Below are 9,154 nucleotides of genomic sequence, written 5' to 3'. Positions count from 1 at the left end.
GGCTGTTGATGATAGGGTGACTTGAAGGTCTGTCATTCATAGAGTTGCCATAAGTCAAAGTTAAGTTGATGGAAGTTAACAACAAAGCTCAGTCTTATGAGAAAACACATCAAAGGAGCAGCAGCTGCTGAGAGTAGATACTGGAGCTTAGCCTCAGCTCCCATATCAGTAGCTGCCCTTTGTTCTTACTACGACACGGATGTGCCAGAAAGTCTGTTGCATTTTCCATGCTTGGATGTAGTTTAACCACAATATCAAGTATTGTCAAGAGAGGATCACTGTTTTGCTGTGTAATGAAAAATGTTTTGACTGCTCTTCCCAGAATAGAGGCACCTTCTGTGTCATAAAAGGTGTTTAAGGTTCATGTGGTGTGTCAAATAGTCCTTTCTTTGCTGTCAACTCAGCTTTGACTTATGATGATCATATAAGTGAAAGACCTCCAGAAATCCTGTTCGTCAAGATATCTGTTCAAGTCCGCCACGCTCAGGGCTTGATCAAATCAATCCACTTGTGATGCACTCTTTTTCTTTTCCTATTACATTTCACTTTACCAGGTAGTATCACATTTTCATTGTTTTGTGTTATTTCCACAGTAAGATAGCCTTAATTTTGTCATCTTGAACTCTAGTTCAAGATGTACCCATTTATTTATCTTTTTTGGCAGTCTGTGGTATTCTCATAACTGTTCTTCAGCACCTCACTTCAAATGAATTGATCTTCATGTGAACTTTTTTCACTGTCCAGCTTTCTCAATCATATACAGAAATTAGAAAAAAATGGCATGCATGTTTCTGACTTTGATATTTAATATCTCTTTACACTTGAGAATCTTGTCTACTTCCTTCATAGCTGTCTTTCCAAGTCTTATAGAATTTCTTGGCTGTCATTTCCATTTTGATTAATCCTTAGTTAATCTCTATAGGTTCATATGGGGAAGGAGGGAGAGATAGAAATTGAGCTATTGTTATATAAACAAGGTATAAAGTCCAGCTTCTTTACTACAGCATTTTATGAGTAAGAAGGTCCTGGCAGAGGCTATGTATACAGCTGTTCCTCCTAAAAAGGACTAAACACCTATGCACCAGCTTTAATTAAAAATTCAAACCATATTTGGTGCATGGACATTGCACCATATGGGTGTTTAAACTTTTACATTTCCATTTGATGCACACCTGTTCCTAAAACTACAGGCAAGTGCTTGGGAAAAACAGGTTTCAGGATCCTTCTGCTAATGCATAAAAGCTGAAAGCAATCTCTCAGACTGTTTGTTGGATTTATTGTTTTGTCTTTTATGTGATGCCAGGTTTGAGTAGGCTATGCTGGAGAAACATCTAGAATGGTTATGTGTGCCACTTTTAAAATTCAAAGCTTGGGAAATGTTTGTATTTTTTGGATTACAGTTCCTAGAATCACCCAGGCATTTTCATGTTCTATTGAAATCCATAGCAAATTATTCAGTATTTTGTCTTAGAAGATTGTTACATTACCATTATCTATTAGCAGCAGGATAAAGGACACCCAAAGAAAGTTCAGCTTTGTGTTCTTTTGCTACTTGCTGCTGAGTTACAGCTTGTATAATAGCCTTTTGGGGCTAAATGAATGAGAAAGGAATGCCATTGTAGATCAGCTTGTCATGAAAATTCCACAGGATCCAGTGAACAATCTTTGGCTGATCATGGTTGGCACAATCTAAAATTGTCAGTGGACAAACACACACTAAAAATAATCCTTACACTGACCTTTTTAAGGACTTTATTACACACAGCTTTTAAACCACCATGAAAGTGTGATAATCGTGACTTTAGCTATACCTAGTGCATGATGCCATCTCCCTCTCTTTGCTGCCTAGTCCATGAAGTCTTGTTAGCCCACACATTTCCACTGATGGAATAATCCATCAATAAGATCCCAACAGTGCTGGTACAGCACTAGTCCTCAGATTTGGGAACTTACTTTCATGGCAGAAATGTGGGATTGTGCAGTCATGTGGTATCAGTGTCTCTTCCTCTCCCCCTGCCCCCCTTTGCTATTCCAGAACAGCATTTGTTGTTGTTGTTTTAAATTATTATTATTATTATTATTATTATTATTATTTGTTAAAGTGCATTCGCGTAACTCCAGGATTGCAAATGCAAGGCATGCTGGGTAGGACATAGGGGAGGGAGGTGGAGTTCAGGATCAGGGTAGAAGAGTGTCCAAGTGGTCATGCTAATAGAGGGACGTGTGGTAGGGGATGCTTCCAAAATGGTATGTATGCACTTCCCTTCATTAACACAATTGCTGTGAGAATAGAAATGGTGTGATAAATTCCTAAACCCCTGGAATTCCTAAATTCCTAAACTCCTGGAGAAAGGTAGTATATAAAACAAACAAACAAACAAACAAACAAACAAGTACCTGGAGGGCCACAGATTGCCCTCCAGATGTTTGCTTGTTTGTATATTTTATATACTGCCTTTCTCCAGGAGTGGGATCCAAGTGGCTCACAGATCCAGTTAATTTAAAACTTAACAATAAAAATTTTAAAACATTTTAAAATCATCTCATTAAAACAATATAAAATATGTTAAAAATACAAAAGTTAAAAACATAATCAAACACAGCACATTCCCCAATAACACACCTCACCTGGAAGTGATTATATGTTAAAAGGCTGTTTGATATTTTTGGATCATATTATATATTATATTAATGTGTGTGTGTGTGTGTGTGTGTGTGTGTGTAAATCTTTGTTTACATCATGATACTATGTTACCCCAAAAAGTACAAATGGAAATGGAAATGGAAAATGTTATGTTTCTGTTCAAGAAAGCATAGGATTGCACCCTTAGTTTTAGGATGATGTTGCCAATATGTTTATACCTGTTGCTTCTGCCAGAGGTGTGGTGTTGGGAGGAGGCACAATGAAGGAAGTGTTGCCTTCCTCAAATAAGAATTCTGCCCACCAAATGAAATTTTCTTTTAGCTCCCAAATTTCTAACATTGTGGAGAGTGAAACTTTGAAAATTGTCTGCACCCAGAACTCTTCTATTTGCTATGTTTGCATTTCCTTGGTAACTGTGCCAGTCCCTGTTCCTTGGATTACTGAACTGTATTTATTGAATGCTAAGCTCAAATTTTAAGTTACTGCAATGCTAGAAAGCCCACTGTGGCTTAGGAGTAGCTGTTTGTAGTTAAAGGCTGTTCGAATCAGCTCATATCAGGATGAGCTAAATTCATCAGTACATGTGGACTGTAAAAGTTAAGTTTTTGTTAGGTTTTTCATTACGTGCACTTGTGCACCAATCTATCCTTGAATGTACTTCTGTTTTGATGAAAGCAAAGCTTCAGAAACCTGGTGGGGAGTGAGAGGGAATGAGGGGAAATGTAGCCAGGAGAAGCGAGGAAGGGAAAAGGGGAAAGAGAATAAAGAAATTTGACTGGAGAAGGAGGGAAAAAATGAGTGCAACTGGGGACCTTATCACTCCAGGCCTTTTTATTCTTACAACTATTGTGTTAGTGAAGCAAATGGGAACATGCCAGTTTGAAAACTCGGTATCACACTTCTCCTTAATTACATTACTATGTTGCTTTGATAAGTCATGGTCCCTTCTGCACTGGCTCTGTAACTTTGCCTTCCATGTCTTTCAGCACATGCATGCCTTTGCTAAGGTTGTTTTTACTCAGTTCCTTTGGGTATTTCATTTTATTTTTTGCTGTAATTATGCAATCACATATTTAAAAAAAAAGATAAGCATGGAGTAAAAACTGCTAGGAATAGCGAGGGGGAGTGGGAAGAAGAGGAGAATCCTGCCGTCATGCCACATGACTACTGTCAATCACTGCTGTCATGGAAGGGGCCTACGCACCAGTGCGACTATTGAAATAGAGCAATATAAGGAGCCTATTGATGGATTTTCTTGGTCAATCAAAGGGTACACTACAGAAATAAAGGAAATGCAAAGCAGCAACTGAATAGACATGGCATTGTACCATAAGTACACATAAGATAATATCTTGCTTTAATTTCAGTTTATTCTCTCATATGATAAGGTCCTAGAAGGGGAAAGAAGAGAAGATGAAGATGTTTAGTGTGAAGTTTTAAGTGGAAGAGGGAGGAGGAGAGGAAAGAATATGAGCGACAGAAGGAAGTCCTGAGACTGGGAGTGGGAATCTAGGCTGTGGAAACCCTAATGCCAACCCAAGCAAATTTCCTACCATGCACACAAATTGCAAGAATATCCCCTCACTTTGACAGCATGTGTTGGCCATTCCAGTCTGTATTACATTGTATGTACAAATTAAAGAGAGGTTTGGGCAGTTCTGAATCACAGAATCATAGAGCTGGAAGAGACCACAAGGGCCACCCAGTGCAACTTCCCTTCCATGCAGCAACACACAATCAGAGTACTCCCAGCAGATCTAGACTTTGTGCTAAAGCCTTTGAGCATCATACTCTGAAGCAGTATATTCCACTGTCTAACAGCTCTTCCCTTGAGAAAGTTCCACCTAATATTTTGGAAACAAAAGTAGGCTCTAGTTTCTATGATTGCTTGTAGAAAAAGAAAGAAAGAATGAGCAAAAATCCTGGCCTAGTTCTAATTCTGCTGAGGAAGTAAAGACTTATTTAGGTTGGATTATTACAGAATCATAGGAGGCTATGAATTTTCATGACTGAATTATATCCACAAGAATAATAATGGAGCAAATTAAAATTCCAGCACCTAAAAAATAAGCATGTTAGATGAAAGCTAGATTAGAAACACTTCCCCTGATAACTGTGCTAACAAATGAAGAAAATACGTTTTCAACTAGATGCATTGAGAAACAGTATGTTCTATAAATTCTGAAGTGCAAGCATATATAATGGCAGCTTTGTTCCAAGAAGAGGCTAGATCTATGGGCAGCTATTTTCATTCTTATCAGCACACCAGTTCTAGAAGTGTTTTGCCCCCTTCTTCACCTGGAGCATATCCCCACCACCACCAATAACAGCTTTAATTGTCCACTCATGATCAAGTCATATCAGGATACTTTGGATCCACTCCAACATTTCACAGATGGAAGCTGGGACACATGTGTGATCAAGATAGCAAAAGGTATTAATGAGGAAAAACAGATAAACTTGTACAGACAGCAGCAGTTTGCTTTTGCATGAACCAACTGGCAAGAGCAAGGGTCTTCCTTTCCTCTTCCTCGGCTGTGTAAACTGAGTACAAACTATTTTTGCACTTTGAATCCAGTTTTCAATAATGGAAATAAACTGGGGACCAAAGGGAGGAGGTGAAAAAAAAGGAGAGAGAAACTAGGACATTTTAAAAGCATCTGAAGATATGGGATGTCATAGGACTGATTGGGATGTTCCTGCCAAACTGGAACAACTGGAGGATATGCAAGGGCTGCTCACAACAATATATTGCTACTGGAGAAAATCAGTGCATATGTGCACACACTCAGAGAAACACAAACCACTACTTAGAATATTGCAGTGGTAATAGGAAAACCTGACAGAGTAAGGCATCATCTATCCTAATCTCAAAGTTCTGGCTCTCTGACCATGCAAGCCCTGACTGGACCTCCCTAACCGACTGCACACAGTATTTTCTAGTCAAAGAATATACACAATCTTCATTGGTCCGCTTGGGAATATTTTTTCAGGTTTAGGTCTTCCTCCTGCTTATTATTGTTGTTTCTCACAATTATGGTGATATTCTGGTACTTTTATCCACCATGGACAATGTGTATAGATGAGAGAACATATACTATCAAGACAAAAGTGTTGACCCAGCCATATTTTGTTCTGTTAGCACCCATTGCTGGACATGAGATTGAATTCCATTTGAGAATACTACATTTCAATACCATGAAAATTCCAAAAGTCTAGTATGCTTAATTTATTGACAGCTAATTTCCCAGAGTAATTATTCAACTAAAGGGCTAAAAGTGTTGTGAGAACATGACTTAAATATTTCCATTTCAGACAATTCAAGTTGTCCCCAATGTAATCAATGAATTTTTCAGTAAAAAAAACAAAACCCTAACACAGAAAAATGTCTCTAAAAATTGTATACAGGTGATGTCTTACTCCAATGAGACTGCAAAATTTGGGGTGAATACTATCAAAATAATGTCCAATGCAGTGCCTTGACTCTTAGTTGTTGCTTGGATGTTTCTTTTACAAATTCTATTGTGTGAATTAATTTAGTAATGTTTTATATCTGGTATATATTGCAGAATATTTTTTTCTGATTTTTAGTGAAACAGTTTGTGTGTGAGAGAGAAAGAGAAAGAGAGAGATGCTATATGCTAGCTTAACTAGCAAAGACCAATGGCTGATGCAGATTAATGATTTGACTGTTACTTGCTTAACTGGGGCAACATAAACATGTCCAAAGCAGAACAACTGGAAGTCAAGACCTGTCATACAATAACAGAAAACTTTAAAAATAGGTGTGATTCTCGGGGAGAACTGTAATTAGGGATGCTAATAAAATTCCAAATTAGATCTGACAGGTTTCAGTTTTCCAGAACACAGATGCTTGCAGTTGGCAGTGAAGCTGTATTCCTTTGTTTACCTACTACTATTAGACTGGCCAATAACTTTGGGTAATGCACAGGCACATTAGAAACAGGAGAAATACAAACAAAAACATCAGCAGTAATACAACAACACAAAATAAAACCACCAGCAGAAAGCAGCAATGAAACCAGTAGGCGTACAGACCATATGTATAAGTGGAAAGAGGATGAACAGGAAATTACCCAGAAACCTATATTCATTACTTGTTATGGAAAATGAGCCACCTAAAAACCTGTATCTCTGTTGGCTTGCTAATGCATTGCCCAAGCAGAGATTGATAGCTTTATTGCCACAACATAAAGAAATCCAGGCTTTCTGGGTGCACATTGACAGCAAAAACCTTGTGCTGCAAAAGTCAGGGTTCCTCGTTGTGTCTATAGCTATACATCCAAGTTGTACTGCTTGAAATGAAGGATAAGCTGTCACCCACCTCTATTTGTGTAAGAAGTTGATGGGCCTGGCAGTTGAAACTTCAGCATGGACAAAACATTTCCTGCAAAACAGAGGTAAAAGACCAGTTTAAGAGACCCAGGACAGAGTGTCTGGTATGCCTGGTCCTCCAGCAGAAGACAACAGGTAGAGAGTTCATGATATACAGCCAGGAAGCTGCCCCCTTCCCAGTATCTGCTGCCTGAGGCAGTTGTTTCACTCTACCTATAGAGTCATCCAAGATGTGTAGGATGAGTTCATATCTTTTAGTGAATACACAAAAATTGGAAAAAAGTGAACATATGGAGACTGGAAACATTTGTCTGCACAGGTATAATTTAACTTTATTCCCAGGACACAACATGGCTCCAGTTTGATCGACATGTCAGAACTGATCTATGAAATCTTTATTTGCCAACTTTTGTACAATTCTCCCCTTCAAGTCCTAGTTTTTATTCCCCATGATCACAAATTATCTAATAATCCTCTCTGGGTTTCAAGAACTGAGACAAAAAATAGGAACACATTCATTTTCCTTCTCATTTTGACACTCCAAATGAATGGTGCTATATCAAAATTATTCAGAGAGACCTGTTATACAATATATTGGTGAGTGCATTCATTGTGACAGCAAGTAAAAACAGCTCTACGGGGAAGAAGAGTGCAGCATGATCGAAACCACACTCTCTGATATGCATAAGCAAGATGTTCCCCTTTCCCTGCCTACTTGTTTGCACAATAGCTTAAATTGTTACAGACAGCCTATTAGAATTTTCATACCGCCAGCCTAATAGGAATCTAACTTTAGAAGCAAGCCTAAAATCTCATGGGGCAGGAGGATTGTTAGGTGCTCCAGTGCAGATATTTTCATTACCTGTTGGCAATTTCTGGTACCCGGATAATAAGTCTGATGAGTTCTTAAAATTATTTTGAAGTCAAAGGTCTCTTTATTTTCATATATTTTGTTCACCTGGCTACAAGTACAGTGGATCCTTGTTATACGCTGGGGTTTGGTTCCAAGATCCCCCGTGTATAACAAAATCCGTGTATGCTCAAGTCCCATTAAGTATAATGACATAGCAAAATGGTATCCCTAATAAAAAATGGAACATCAAGGTAAATTTATACTTTTTTGGAACATTTTCAAACCGTGTATGCTTAAATCCGTGTATAAAAAATCCGTGTATAAGAAGGGCCGACTGTATACACATTGGGGCAAGTCAGGTTCTCTCGGAATGTAAAGTCGAAGGCTTTCATGGCCAGCATCCATAGATTTTGCGGGTTTTTCGGGCTATGTGGCCATGTTCTCGAAGAGTTTCTTCCTGACGTTTTGCCAGCATCTATGGCGAATGCTGGCAAAACGTCAGGAAGAAACTCTTTGAGAACATGGCCACATAGCCTGAAAAACCCACAAAAAACTATTCTCTTGGATATTGGAATACAAGCCCAAGTCCCAACTAGACAGGACCTATCTAGACTGGACCATACAATGAATGGGATTTACCTACTTGTTGATTCACAGTCAACAATGGGTCCAATGGATAAATTAGTTGGAACTAATTAATAGGATCCAACCCATAGAGTTATCCACTGAATCTTAAAAGTGATAATTCATGATAGGTAATTGCAGTGACAGCTGGTAACTTCTTTACAAACAAAGAAATGAATCTGCTCGGGGTTTTGATCTTTAAAAGAGATATCCAAAGTGATGAGGCCTATTGCCAAAATAAGTTTGCTACCCTGGATAGTTTCTTTAAAGTTCAATCTAAAACATGAGTCACTTTCCATACTACAAAACTGTAGCACTGTTGTTGTTGCAGTGTGGCTTCAAATTGTTTCTGACCTATGGCATCCCTAAGGCAAACATATCACAGGGTTTTCTTCAGTCCTTGGAAAAGAGCGGGATACAAATAAATATAAAAAATAAATATTATATTTTCTTGGCAAGTTTTTCAGAGGGTGATTGCTATTGCCATCCTCTGAGGCTGAGAGAGAGTGGCTTGCACTGTGATTATGCTTTAACTGCCATGACAGCATCCTATGGAATCCTTGGCTTGTAGTTTGGTATGGTACTAGAGCACTCTGTCTTTTAAATGCCCACCTCTAAAATGCAAATCCTAGTATTCCATAGGATGTTGCCATGGCAGTTAAAACTGAACCATAGCT

Source organism: Sceloporus occidentalis, unplaced genomic scaffold, assembly GCF_023333645.1.
Source record: "Sceloporus occidentalis isolate IW3139 unplaced genomic scaffold, rSceOcc1.0.p SCAF_5, whole genome shotgun sequence".
Taxonomy (NCBI): domain Eukaryota; kingdom Metazoa; phylum Chordata; class Lepidosauria; order Squamata; family Phrynosomatidae; genus Sceloporus; species Sceloporus occidentalis.
This window is presented reverse-complemented; position numbering follows the sequence as displayed.